The 14781-nt window shown below is 43.9% G+C and overlaps 1 protein-coding gene across 2 annotated transcripts in view; it reads right to left on the minus strand.

The window, feature by feature from the left end:
- The window catches only part of ZDHHC14 (zinc finger DHHC-type palmitoyltransferase 14), a 279273-nt gene that overhangs the window by 250075 nt on the left and 14417 nt on the right, over positions 1-14781 (minus strand). The window lies entirely within an intron of this gene.

The following is a 14781-nucleotide window of genomic DNA, read 5'->3' on the forward strand; positions in this document are numbered from 1 at the left end:
TCCCCTAACAAAATCCTTGCACATTTGATCCCTCTGCATCTGCTTCTCTAAGGACCCGGAACAACACAACCCTCAAACTATAAGCCCCAGGAGCGCAAGGACCTTGTCTGTTTTGGTTGCCAGTTAGTTTCCAACACCTAACACAGTGACACCAAATGCATATTTGTCAGATTGAGTGAATTGATTAATATGTCATTTTTGAAGGAGCCTAGAATACAAACGCACAAAATCTCTCGTTGATTTTATGCCCTTCACTTGGTGCCACACGTGTCTACACAAAACTGAGTAAACTCTCAAGGCAGTCACTGAGTTGGGGCAAGCTTCCAAGTCACTGGCAGGGAGTCACAATGGAACCCAATCCGTTTGTCACACTGCAACGACAGTGATGTGTTAACTTCTATGAATAGTAAATAAGTACAGAAAGAAATGCGCTGGGTAACCTTCATGGTGTCGTTCCACACTGCCAGCACTCCCTTGCCTTTCTGGAGAGGAAGGAATACAGTGGCATTTAATAAACAGAAAACTCACAAACCACAGCCAGTGGAACATCCATGAGAAACCACCATTGCCGGAAGTCTGAGTACAGGCACAAAATTTCCAGAGAAAGAAAGAATAATTTGTGGGTAGAGAAGAGCATTGAGGTTCCATGGAGACATGCTTTAGACAGAAAAAGACATTTTAGAAAATGCAGTGTAGAAAGCTTTTCAGCACCCACACACCCTTCCCACTAAGTATCTGAATGTGAGAAATTTTTGGCTGCCTTCTGACTTAAAAAAAATGCTTTAAAAGAGAGATACCTAAAAAAGAAAAAAAACCATCATTCTGAGAGAACACTGTATGCTATTTCAGGTAATTTTAAAACTACGAAATAAGAAATTCCCCTTCCTGAGGCAAATTGTCTAGGCAGTGACATCACACCATTGAGTATCGGTAAAACAGAATCAGAGAGACTGTATCCACCCATAGGATACGAAATGATGAGATGAGAACATGAGTTGTTCATCAGTTCCCGCTCTACACATAAATCTTTGGTGGCATCTCATGAGCAAAGCCTCTGTGTTTCAGATGTTTAGATCCAGATGTTTGGTGTCGTGAAGATGAAATCTTGAGCTGATGGGCAGTGAGAACCAGGAGAGTTACTGGCTACCCCTCACCTCCCAGGAGGGCCCCACACAACCACTGCTTCTACAAATATTTAATGAGTCTCTACTCTTTACCAGGCACTGTTTTGGCATTTTAAACACTTCTACTGGAAAGGATGATCTCCCCTCCTCGTTCACTTTCTCCTTCGCTTCCAAGACTTTATTCCTGAAGTCTCACTTCACTCTGTCATTCAGTAGTATAAGCCAACCTCCTTTTGCTTGCGTGATGATCCCAAACAGCTAACCACACTGGATCTCTAAAACACACATATTTGACAGCTGTTATATCTGTAACCTCTGGGGCAAAAGTTCTAATTTCTGTAAACTTTTTTCTTTCCTATAGACCTTATTTTCCAACTCTTTATGATCACTAGTGCTCTCCTTCAAATTTGTTCCCAGAATTTCATATGCAAAATTTGACAAGTTATTTTGCTCTGATGCTAACCTGTGTATCTAGTCGGACTCTGTTGCCTCCCCAACTGAACTACGGTGCTCTTCACTTCCCAGGTGACCAAAGTCACTTGAGTTGTATCATCATTTTCGCCTGAATTTTGAAGGCAATGATCATTCCAAGCTAAGACAATTCTCACTCATTCCATTAAACAGTCATTGATAAGATACTCAACAAACTTCAGATCCAAGGTTAATCTTTTCCCCAGCCCTCCCCAGTTTCACACTAAACCACTGACAGGCACCAAGTACACACACATCCAATGACTGTGTCTAACCCAGTGGTTGCACATCAGAGGCACCTAGAAAGTTCTTTTTAACTTTTTATTTTGAAATAATTATAGACTCACAAGACATTGTAAAAATAGTGCAGAGTACTCAAACTTTTCATTTCTCTCTCCCTTTTTTTTCTTATTTTCCTCAACCTTAACCTTCTTTTCACAGATCTTATTTTCCCTGTAAGAAAGTATCCATCACCCCTCTTGCCCCAACGGTGACATCTTACAGACTAAAGGAAGTCAGTTGGCACAGTACAATAAACTAGACCACAGACCTTACTCGAGTCACACTATTTTTTGCATGCATTGGTTTATTTGTCTTTGTGTATAATTTTATGACATTTTATCACATGCGTAGATTAATCAAGATACAGAACTGTCCTATCAACACAAAGGAACCCCTCCTGCTGCCCTTTACAGTGCCCCCTCCCTTCCCATCCCTAACCCCGGGCAACCACTTGTCTGTTCTCCATCTCAACAATGTTGTCATTTTAAGGATGTTATATAAATGGCATCATACAGTATATAACCTTTAGAGATTTGGGAGATAACTTTTTTCACTCAATGAGAGCTTTTAATATACAGCATCTCCTGAGTTTTGTTACTACTCCCACGACCCCAACCCAAGCCCCAAGGTTCTGATTCACTAAGTCTAAGGTGGGAGCCAAAAGACGGCATTTTAAAAAGCTTCCCGGGGAATCTTTATCAACTGTAATGTACAGGCCACTGGCCTGGACCATTTCCTCCCAGCTAATGGATGCCTGTGGTGTTAAAGGCAGAATCAAGTAACTTCCTAAAGGCAGGTAACATTACAGCCATCACTTCCTTCACCTGCCACATCCTACAGGGCTTCCAAGGGAACTGGATTAGTCTGACGTGACTACTCCCTTATCAAGTTGCACTAGCTATTACTTCAAAGCCTGTTCTTTCTAAGGTGCCTGATAACTGAGTTTGTGATGGGTTTTTTTCAAAATTATTTCTGGCTCCAAGGTCTGCAAGGTTTTATCCATAAATTCTCACTTTTTCATTCAGAAATGATTTTTTTAATAAAATGCACTCCAACAAATCCAGCCAATTTTATTAGACAAGTATCTTCTATGCCCAAAAAGCACTGGAATGACGTAGCACATTCTATCATGTTTTCCCCACCTTCAGTGCAAGGTGATTCCAAAATAAGTACAATATAGTTCTTGACTACAGCTTGGCTGATCTCTGGGACATGAAGGATCCATGAAAAACAGATGCCACTAGATATGAGCAGGCTCCTGTCACAAACAGAAGCCACCAGTGAAGTGCAGCTTGGGAAGCACTGACAAGCCAGCCTCACTGTCAACAGGCACTTGAAGGGCTCTTAGACCAGCTGCCAGGGAGGGGACAACAAACCTGCCCCCATGGGGCTGCCACCATGTCCTTAGAGGAAACGGGAACCACAGAGAAACACTTTCACGGGATGAGGTGAAGATAAAGAACACAAGGAAGAAATGAAAAGGCTGAGGGCAATTCATTCACTCATTCTTTCAATTCACAAATTATGGAACCTCCCCACTGGAACATCAGCTCCACGCGTGCAGACGTGGGGTACACTTTGTTCCCCACTGTACTCCAGTGCCTGATTTATGGTTGGTATCCAAAAAATATCCATTGAGGAATACATCTACCCAGCATGTAAGGGGGCGGTCAGGCCCCCCGTCAAACACCTTGTTGGAGGAGAAAAGGAGGTCACCTCAGAGAATGCAACCTGTACTGCTCCTGCAGAGAAGGGCCTGCACCGGCCAGAGTGGGACACTCTCTGCTACCCGGCCTCTGGAAGGCAGGATCCAATCAGAGCTTCCAAAACCAAACACCAGATGAGCTGTCACATTAATGCCACAGAGGGCCCAGCCCACGTCCCACCCAGCCCAGCCTCAGATGGTGGCACCCGCCCCCTCCCGTGTGGATTCAACACACCCACCTCCCCCGGGACAGAGGCAGAAAGTGCTAGCTGGTTGTCATTGTCTGCTTGCCTCTTCTTCTTTACTAACAGAAGGTTTAGCAGGACATGCAGAAGCACGGAACAATGACTCATTTCCCAACTGCCTCTGCAGCTAGGGAGGACCCGGTGACTGAGACCTGACAAATGGCATGCAAGCAGCAGCTCTTAAGGAGGCAGCTGGGGGGTCCTCCTTGCCCCTGCTTCTTCTTCTCTTTTCCATCCTGGTGCCTGGAACGCAGATGCAATAGCCAGCGCTCTGGCTGCCATCCTGATCACAAGAACAAGGGTCACATCCTAGGGAATAAAGTAAGGATGAGCAGGGATGAGCGGGGGCCTCTGAAGACCTTGTGGGACAAAGCCACTTTGCCAGCCTGCACTGACGACCTCTGACGCTTGATGTGAAAGAAAAATAAACTGTTATCTTGATTAAGCCACTGTTATTTGGGGGTTTTCTATTATCTACAGCAAACCTAGCCCTAGCTAAAACTGATGTACAAAACAAAGATACACGCCACATATCACGTCCTGCCAACAAAATGACCTCTGAAAGATTTATCATCGTTAATATCTCTGACTCCGTCTTGGGCCTCTTTCTGCATCTGGCCTTTATCATTTCTTGAGCAAAGATTTTCATATTTCCTAGCAACATGGCAGTCCAGGAGCATAGAGGACTCACAGAAAAACAATCTGCTTCCTGATTATTCGATTTCTGAGAAGTAAATGGTGAGTTTACTTGGCCAGGCGACCCACCCAACCAAAGTTTATTTTGTTCGAAGTTTACATGCCATCCTAATCAACCTGAAATAAATACGGAAACTGGGGACAGGCAACAAGAAGTGTCTGTCCATCGAACTATAATGAAATGAACACATAAGCACCCAGGTCTGCTCTTCTTGAAGATGAAGGCACACCAACTTTACCATCATCGTGTGGCCAAAGCACCCGCAGTTATTTTTAAAGGAGTCCACTTTTTTTTTTTGCTTTTACTTTAGGGCTGAGACAGCAACTGTGTCTTCTCAAATGAAACGTGACTTGGTCTGGACAGTCTAAAACAATTATTTGGGGAATTTAATTTCATAATGGGAAGAACCCTAAGGGTTAGTTTCCCTTTTAACCGGGAAGTTTTCTTGCATCCAGTAAATTTTGGCTTAACAAAGGGAAATAAGGCCAGCAAAACCTAGGAAGACTATAAAATGGCTGGGACCTTCATCCCAAATGACTCCTATAAGGCAGAGGGATCCCTATCCCCCATCGCCCTGTACACAGCGGCAATGCAGAAAAGGGGAAGGCAAGGCACCACTTCAGTCCCAGAGCAGGGCCTTCAAGGCAGCACAGACTTGTGGAGCTGGCTTGGGGTGGTGAAGTCCATGAGGGATGAGAGCAGCTCTGCAGCCCCCTGGCCTAAGTCCACATCCTAGTTCTGCCACTTACTATCTGGGTGGCTATGGGCTGGTGGCCCACCCTCTCTGAGCTGCAAGAACCACCTACATTGTAGGGCCATTTGTTGTAAGGACTAGTGATATGTATCAAAATTCCTGGCCCATAATGGGTGCCCGTTACATCTATGGAAATACTATTATATATCCAGAGCACTTCTAATCCAAGGTCAAGAATGGTGCTGTTAAAATGAAAGGCAGTGCATACATGAATGCCTGATCCCCGGGTACCCGACAAGCAAGACTCTATCTCTCTTCTCCCTCCCTCCCTTCCTGACCTGCAGACAGGCACAGGCTCTTCTGCACTTCAGGCAGTTAGCTCGGTGGGGCCTCAGCATTGCTAAAGAAATGGAGAGAGGGGAGGACTGGAGAAAAATGAAGCAGAGCTGCTAGTTCAGTTGCATGGTTTGTGCACTGAACAAGGGCATTACAATTAAGGGGCACTATCTACACTGTAGACAAAACAGAATTATATCTTTATTTTGACAATTTTCCACTACAGCAAAATGTCTTATTTTAATAAAAATATTTATATCATGATAATTTTCTGACAGCTGGAAATAAACCATCTTGAAGAAAGAATGACTTCCTCAAATTTATACAAAGGTGCCATATAAGTTAGTGTTAGAACAACCAGGACTCTGCTGGGGAAACCCTGGCTTAAACAGATACTCCCTCTGAATGTGGGAATATTCCCTCCACTAACTCAGCAAGCCAAATTCCATCCAACTCTTGGAGTAAAATTTTTCTGAAATCATATTCAACCAAATGCATATTAATTCAATGTCCTAGTCTGTCAACATCACAAACTCAACATGATAACTCTGAGCCCTCTTCTAGCATTACCTGTGGACCCATCACAGGCTCAGGAAGGGCCAAACAGGCACATGGGTCCCTTGCTTTGGAATCCTTTCAACCGTCTTTCTCCTTCCTGTGCACCTCCCAGCGCCCTTCCCTCCCAGATCCCATCTCTGCACCATCCCTCTCGTTCCCAACAGCAGCTTCCTGTTCAGAGCCTCAGGCCTGGTGAGAAGGCAAGAAGCTAATGCATACTCTGGAGCTGGTGTGATACACACTTAATGGATTACCTCTCCCGCTGGGAATTAATATTTAAAAGAGTACACACTCAAAAGGACAAGGCTTAACTCAACAAATGACACCAGGGGTGGCATTATCCCAATTAGAAGGGGGAACAAAGAGGAAAAGACTGGGTGGTCAGAGTGGCACTGGGGAATCGTTATCCAGAATTCTCAGGTGATACCCCATCTAAGACTTAATCTGCACGTAGCAATGCACACCCCTCTCTGTAACACTGAACTATTACAAAATCATGACAAAAATCTCTTCGCTTGTGCAGTGCTTTATTTTTAAGGTCGATCATTATATCCAAGCACTGAACAACAGCCTCACTTGTAAAGTGGTAGTACTGCTAGGCTGTTATAATAAAGCATCATTTATGTTTGAGTAAATCTTTGCTCACAATTCAGCTCCTTACGCAAATATGTATTGTGATTATTAACAACACAACATACTTTCATCATCATCATCACTCATATAGACTCTTGGAGAGGTTTACTGACCAAATTTCCAACCTCCTAAAGAGGAAAGAACATTAAAACAAATTTAAAAATTAAAAAATAACATTGTTGAGTCTACTTGGAGAAGATTTTGCACTGGACCTGGGTGATGCAAAAATGTTCCCAGATGGGTTTCTCTCCTGTTTCATGTTTCTGGATTCAGACTTTAAGATAATATATTCCTGAGCTATTTTTTAATAAATGAATATTTTTAATGAATGAATTTAAAAAATTAATATTTTTTATGAGCCAGGAAAATAAACAAAACAGAGGAGATTTAGCTTCACTGCTCTTCACACACCAAGGTTGAACTCCACCACTCCTCAAGGCATACGTATAAATGCTCAGCACTGACTGACTTGGGAGAACTGGTTTTTCCACCCACTGCTTTTAATTTACTTGTATATCTCTCTCTTTTTTTTTTTTTTTTGGTGAGGAAGATTGGCCCTGGGCTAACATCCATGCCCATCTTCCTCCACTTTATATGTGGGATGCCTATCCCAGCATAGCCTGATAAGTGGTGCGTAGGTCCATGCCTGCGATCCGAACCTGCAAATCGGAAAGGTGGCCAAAGTGGAGCACACAACCTTAACTGCTACACCACTGGGCCGGGCCCATAATTTACTTGTATATCTTTTTTTCTGAAATGTCAGTAGTGCATAAGGAACTCATTCATTAACTCTTAACTTCTGATGAGAAAAATCTATCAATGGCTAAAGAGCATATGAGGAAGAGGGGAAATCTGAACAAGTTACATATTTTCACCATTTTTCTGGACATCTAAAATATGCTAAAATAAAAATTTTATTTAAAAACAAGTTATCTAACCAAAGAAAAGGATCCAACCTCCAGTTAGCGTCTATGAGCCAAGCCCACTGCTAAATGCTCCCTGTGCATCCTCTCCTCGAATCACCGCCAGGAAACTGCTGGAAGCTATTATCCCATTTTTAGAGGAGAAAATTGAGGCTAAGACAGCTGCACTTTTGAGGGAAATGAGGAGACTCTCAATAAAGCAATTTACAAATATCCCCTAAGGCTTCTATCAGCATTAATGAGTCTTAACAAAGCAAAGAATATTGAATAATGGCTCTACTAATTAGTTTAGGAGGACATAAACTTTTTTTTTAGAAAACACTCATTTGCCACTTTCAGCAAATACTATTTTTATGGACAACTGGCTCTTATGATATATGATTTAATCTGTTTTCTGTAAAATGGGACTATTAATAGTACCTACTATGGAAGTTGTGTGAGGATGAGGTGGAATAAGGCACAAAAGTCCTTAGCCAGCAGCTGGCACAGGCAGGCCACAGTGGCCATGTTCCCATGCCTGTGCACCCGCTCTGTGCCGTCTGTGAGACACCTGTCTGGGTGCATGTGGGTGCTGGTCTAGCAGGAGCCCAGGACGGGGGAGATCTGGGGCCTCCTTTCATTCTCCCGACGCTGGTGGCTGAGGGTGTCTGTGTTATGGTGTCACATTAGCTAATGAGATCATACTTGCTAAACTAAGCTAAGCTAATGAGCTCTGCTTAGCTAATCAACTCCACAGAAAGGAGCTTTCTTTTTTGGTGAATGGGCAGCCCCCAATGTTAATTCTGATGTTGGTTGTTTGAAACCGGGAATGCATTTTCCCACAGAAATAATGTGACAAATGAAGGCAGAGTTCTCAGGCCAGCCCCACACCCTTTTTAACCCTTAAGAAAGGAAACAATAGTGCAGGAGTTCTGGGTCCTTGTTGCTGTGGGTTCGAGGTGCAGGGAAGAAAGACATTGCCTGTCATCTCCTCTCCTAGGTGCACAAGTTGGGTGAGGGTCAAAAATGGAAGAAACAAAAGGAAAGAAGTATCAGCGACTATTCTATTCTAACCTAACTAAATGACCACAAATTTCACAAAATGTACGCTTCGGTTCATCACCTAGAAGGTTATTTACTTTCACTGCAGCTTGTGACACATCAAAATGGTATTTGCTGGGGGGCCAGCCCAGGGGTGTAGTGGTTAAGTTTGCGTGCTGCTCCACTTTGGTGGCCCGGGGTTCACAGATTCAGATCCCAGGCGCAGACCTATGCACTGCTCATCAAGCCATGCTGTGGCAGTATCCCACATACAAAATAGAGGAAGACTGGCACAGACGTTAGCTCAGGGCCAATCTTCCTCACACACACACACACACACACAAAAACCCCACACACAAAAATGATATTTGCTGAAAGGAACAAAACAAAGAAATTTTGTTAAAACCGCTTTTCCATCCAAGAGTGCTTATTAGGAATTCTATTTGCATTTCCTTGTATGTCCTAAGATCTTTAACGAAAGCAGGTGCTCTAAAATAAAGCCAAATCTATGAACTCAGGTGAAGATTAGCATAATTTTTTATTGACAAAGCAACAAGTTCAAAAAGCTATAGTATATACACATCACCAGTCTGACAATATTAATACCTTCAAATGAGGGATGAAATAGTGGCCTGCTCATCACTTTTCCTAAGGAAGAAATATAAGCTTAAAACAGGAAATTATCAAAAGAATTGCACATTGAAGACAAGTTTTGTTGACAGTTATCAGGATGGAGAACATTACACTCCCCTTCACTACCTGCATTACCTTCCTTACAGTAAGAAGGGGTGAGGCAATGGGGAAAACCCCAGAGTGGCAATCAGAAGATGCACATTCTCATCCTGTGCCTCTGTGTGACTTTTCGTAAACCACCTAGCCTCCTGGGCCTCAGTTTTCTCATCTGTAAAATGGGAGAATTTTTACCAGTCCTACCATTATACGATCAGAAGTAAAAGAAAAAGACTCCTGTATGTAGCTAGCAAAATTCTAGAATATAGTTTGCCAAGAGATTGACTAGGGTCAACATGTCATGAGAAAAGCATTATTTTGAAAAACACCTATTTTTCCATATTTTTGTGCTTCTAAAAAAAGTTTAGAAATCCATTACTTGAAACACCAATGTTTGTATGTGTCTTTGACCTCTATGTCTAAACATTGGGCTACTGATAATGGTTATTTCAATGCCTCTTGTAGAAAGGCTTTAGCATCTGACTGATGAAGAATGAAGGAGGCTAATGCAAACACCGCATGCGTGGGAACCTGGAAATGGCTGTGTGTGGCTTGCAAGGCAGGTTTTGGCTGGCCCCTCCACTCAAGGGCATCATTGTTTTAATGCAGTTCCAGAAGCATTGATTTAGTGCCTACTGTGTTCCACGCTCTAGTACCAGATGCCCCAGAGCCAAAGAGCAGTAGGACAGGCCATGGGCTCAGCGAGCTCAGACCCGGTGAATGAGAAAGCATGTACCGCGAGCTCTGCCACAGCAAGCGCCAGAGACGCAGGATGAGAGCGCCATGGTACACGACTGGGTCACCACCTGGGTCTCAAGAAGGCTTCACGAAACATGCACGCTTGAGTACGACCAAGAAAGATGAGTTTGCACGCATCCTATAGGTGCACGGTCGGAAGCAGGAGGAGTGCGGGCAGAGGACACAGCAGGGGTGAAGACAGGAGGCGTGGGGACCTGGCATCGGTGGGCGGCAGCCAGTGTCTAGGGAGCTAGGCTACGGCTCAGTGTTTCTCAGTTTGCAAGTTGTGGGTCATGAAATCAATTTAGTGGGTCAGAAGCATTTTTAAGTGAAATATTCTAGAATAAAACAATAGAGTTGAATAGAATAGAGCTCACTGCACATAGTTAGAGAAATGCTGCTCCTTCCAATTTTCATTTCTATTTGTGAGTGTGTGTATGTGTGCATGTGTCTGTGTGTCCTGGCTCTCAATGATGTACTGCTTATGCAGGTCACTCTCTCAAAGTTTGAAAAAGACCCTGTTCAGGGGGTCAGGTGCACAGGGAGCTATCCAGTCATCATCCCCAAAGCCACCTTCCAGGATACAGAGCACAGTGGTGACAATGGGACTCACACCGGGGGAGGACACAGACAGGGCTCGAGAGCTGCGGCTGGCACTGTGGCTCTGTCCCAACAACGGTCTAAAGTGAGACCTCCACAACTTACCTCCGGGGCAGTCCACACAACATTCTGGGACATCGGTAGTGCAAGAGCATGAAAAACGAGAAAAGTTCAGCTTCAATGAGCTTATTCAGAATTTTGCAATTGGAAAAAGGTTACGTTCTGTGTTTTACAATTTATTTTCATATATAAATTACACTTGGTGGTGGGGAAAGGGATGGTCACATAAACTGTTTAGTGTTTATGGCTTTTGAAAAGGCTTTAATCCAGCCCTGATGGTGCCAACACAACCGATTCTGAGCAAAACTCTCCTTGCACCAAGTGTCATCCTCCCTGTCCCTTTGCAAAGTAACCTGACCAGTATCTGTGTGGTGCCCACCCTGGCACCAGGATCAGGGCCATCCAGACAGCCTGGTCCGTGGGAAGGGGTCCACAGAGAATGGGGAAGAGCAAGCATGGCCTCAAAAGAGTCATGACATGCAAAGGAACATGCACATGTGGGAGCTACTGTCTGGGTTAGCTCCAGCCCGGCAGGGAAGCCCTGCTACAGCAGTGGAAAGTGCACGAAGACCAGATCTTTCTTCTTCACAAACCCATTAATCTTCGGGGGGGTGGGTGTTTTCTTCACAGGAGTGACAATAACAACAACTGCTTTTGTACCTTTGAAACAGGAATCTTAAGAGGGAAAAGGCACAAATTATGAGAAGAGATCCAAGGCTACCTGAAGAAAGGGCATAAACATGATGGGTGATGCCAACACCTTTACTTTTATGTCATGGCATGCTGCTTACTCAGAGACTCAGAAATACTAACGTTGGCCCCAACAGTAGACAAGAGCACCCTGATTTACCTAACATCAAGGTGACTTATATATATATTGTATCTCCAATACACGGCACCTTGCGCTTGGCATGCGATAAATACTCAATAAATATTTCTTGAGTAAAGAGACCAAGAAATACTAGCAAAAGTAAAAGAAGAGTGAAAAATTCATGAAGAAAGATATGGAAAAAATAAGTGGCCTGAATGAATGGAAATGAGGCTTCTGTTCAGAGGGCTGACTTTACACATTTGTCTAAGTGCTGCAGTCAAGAATGCCAGGTCTGATCAGCCAGAGTCATCTTAGGTTCCCTCCAGAATATTGCAAAGGTTCAAAAATGTCTTAATCCTTTTGTTCAATGTATTAGACCAGAACACTTCAAGTAAAACCATTTTTCTTTGGAGGCTGAATTAACCTAATGGACTGTGGATATTGTAGAAATAAGCAAGCTATTGGCCAAACCTGCACTTCACGTTTATTACACAGAGTGTAAATATTGTGTCTATTTACACACAGTCAGAGCTTTTCCTTGTGCTGGTCAGCGTAGATGCAAAGAGCAGCCTTCTTGGCAGAGGAATCACTATAACTACAGAATGCCTTTCTCAAACCAAAAAATGGAAAATAAATAAGAATAACAATATTTGCTCTAAAATAAAGAAGAAATAGTTTAATTTGATATGATCTTCTGTTCCTATAAAACATTTCCGCAGTGTTCCTGACTCAGAAGAGAGAGTACCTCTTCCAGCTTTTTCTAGAGCATCACTAATTACTCCCATTATTCTATCTTAGGTGGAAGGAGGGGAAGAAAACGATGAAATATTTTAAAATCTTCTCTGGGGGAGCTAGGCCTATCACACACTGAGACGGAAATTTAGTTATATGTCAGGTTCAGCCTGGTTTCCAGCCTCTACTTCTCTTTTCTCCCCACAAATGCAGGCTGGCTCAGCAGGCCCTAAGATGCAGACCCAGAGAGGGAGCAGCCACAGCCCAACCATCAGGGACTTCTCCGCCTGCCAGCAGGCTACCACTCTACCCTGACACTACGTCCAGTCCTAGGACCACATCCTTGCCCAGATCTCAACAGCTTCCCTGTGCTCGAGGCTCTATTCTGCAACCCTCGGGAACTGGAGTCTTGCCTGGCACTTCAGGCCCCACCCATCCCCCTGGGCACATACCTTCTTGCAGAACCTCAGTCTTGGGCCTGTGACCCTGCCCTCCACTGACACATCTCCCTGTCTCCAAATTCTACCAGATTAAGCCATTGGCCGCCCTGATCCCATCTGTCGTCTGCCAGGCTGGATTCTCTCTCTCCCCTTGCAGTTGGTTGGTCCCCCCAAAGCCTGGGTCATCCCAGTGGGCAGGTGATCCATCTGCAACATTCAATGGTCCACTGTAGTGGACGCTGTTGTCAGCCAGACAGATAATCCCGCCCATCCCCCCACCCCCGGCCTGTTCTTTCAGGACAGAAGCATTCACTCCCCAAGCTGCTGGAATGTGGGCACCCACCAGCTTTCAGCCGGGTCCCTCTCAGGAAACTGCCTGCAATTGGAGAGAGTCGCCTTCCCAGGGTCTTGCCCCCTTCCTGGGGCAGCCCCCATGCAATGGCTGGTTAACGCAGGGGTATAAAGGCCTGCTCCTTTGCCCGGCAGATCAGCAGGAGACGTTACTGCAACTGCATATGCCCAATGCTGCTCCCTTCGATCTGATAGCACTCCCTGGTAAATGTCCTACAGGCAAACTTCCACCCAGAGTCAGCTTGCCTGGGGACCCCACCCATGACGTCAACTGGGTGAGTCACATCCAGTCTATGCCTGAGATACTTTGCCTCATCTCATTCTGAATTCCTCGGAATTCTGCAGATAACCAAGGGGTCCATTTGGTGCACCCATTTTATGATGTTTGATGAACAAACCCTGCTCAGAGGGTTGTAAAAAGTCTTCAACATTTCAAGTCCAGTTTCATATGGAGAACTATAAGGATTGGGGGTATGGTAGACAGAATAACAGCCACCCAAAGATGTCTACATCCTAATCCTTGGAACTTGTGAATATGTTATCTCACATTGAAAAATGAACTTTGTAGCTTTGATTAAATTAAAGACCTCGAAATGTGGGGTTATCCTGGGTGATCTGGGTGGGCCCAAACTAATCACGTGGGTTCTTAAAAGTGGAGAGAGCCTTTCCTGGCTGTGGTCAGAGAGAGATGTAACTACGGAAGAAAGGCCCAGAGAGGTGGAACATTGCTGGCTTTGAAGACAAAGAGAGGGGACCACATGTCAACTCTAGAAGCTGGAAAAGGCAAGGGAATGGATTCTCCCCTAGAGCCTCCAGGAGAGAACGCAGCCCTGCCAACAGCAGGATTTTAGTTCAGGGAGACCCGTGTCCAACTTCTAACCTACAGCATTGTAAAATAATAAATTCGTGTTATTTTAAGCCACTAAGTGTGTGGTAATCTTTTACGGCAGCAATATAAAACTAATCCCAAGGAAAGAGAGAAAGAGGAGAAAGGAAAACAACTCTTCGTTCATTTCTACACTTTAATTCTCCCCTTGCAGGTTTGGTAGGGGCTCCCATTTAGGAAAACTCGAGATCTTTCTCGAAAACATCAACTAGGGTCAACTCTGGGTGACAGGAACAAACCCACACAATGTTCTAAAATCAACAATCGCACATCCTTTCTAGAATGAGGAAGAATATTAATCTCCTGTTCTAGGAGACCACATTTTCCTGATCCAGCAATTCTTGTCTCATTGTCACCATCCGCAGCCAGGAGGCAGAAGAGCTTAGTTATAAATGAGTGGGACTCTGCTTTGTTGCCACTTCTACTTCTAAATAAAAAAAAAAGGAATGTTAATAGTTTCCTAGCTCAGTAAAAACATGTACCTTAAAATTAATACTTCTTACCTTTACTTTTTTTATCTTGAGCCAAAGAAGAAATAGTTTCTGTTTATATAATATTATTCAACGTTAATTCTGACTAAATAATAATTTTATGATGAAAAGTGGGCTTCTCTAACTTTCAGTATCTATGAACCTTTAGAAAGACAGGAGCATTCCTTTTGAAATGTCTATGCAAAATATGCTTATAGCTAATGGAACAGGAACACAAACACAAACTCAGTATGTCTCCTAAACAGAGTAGTAATC

This window comes from Diceros bicornis, chromosome 39 (assembly GCF_020826845.1).
Source record: "Diceros bicornis minor isolate mBicDic1 chromosome 39, mDicBic1.mat.cur, whole genome shotgun sequence".
NCBI classification, from domain to species: domain Eukaryota; kingdom Metazoa; phylum Chordata; class Mammalia; order Perissodactyla; family Rhinocerotidae; genus Diceros; species Diceros bicornis.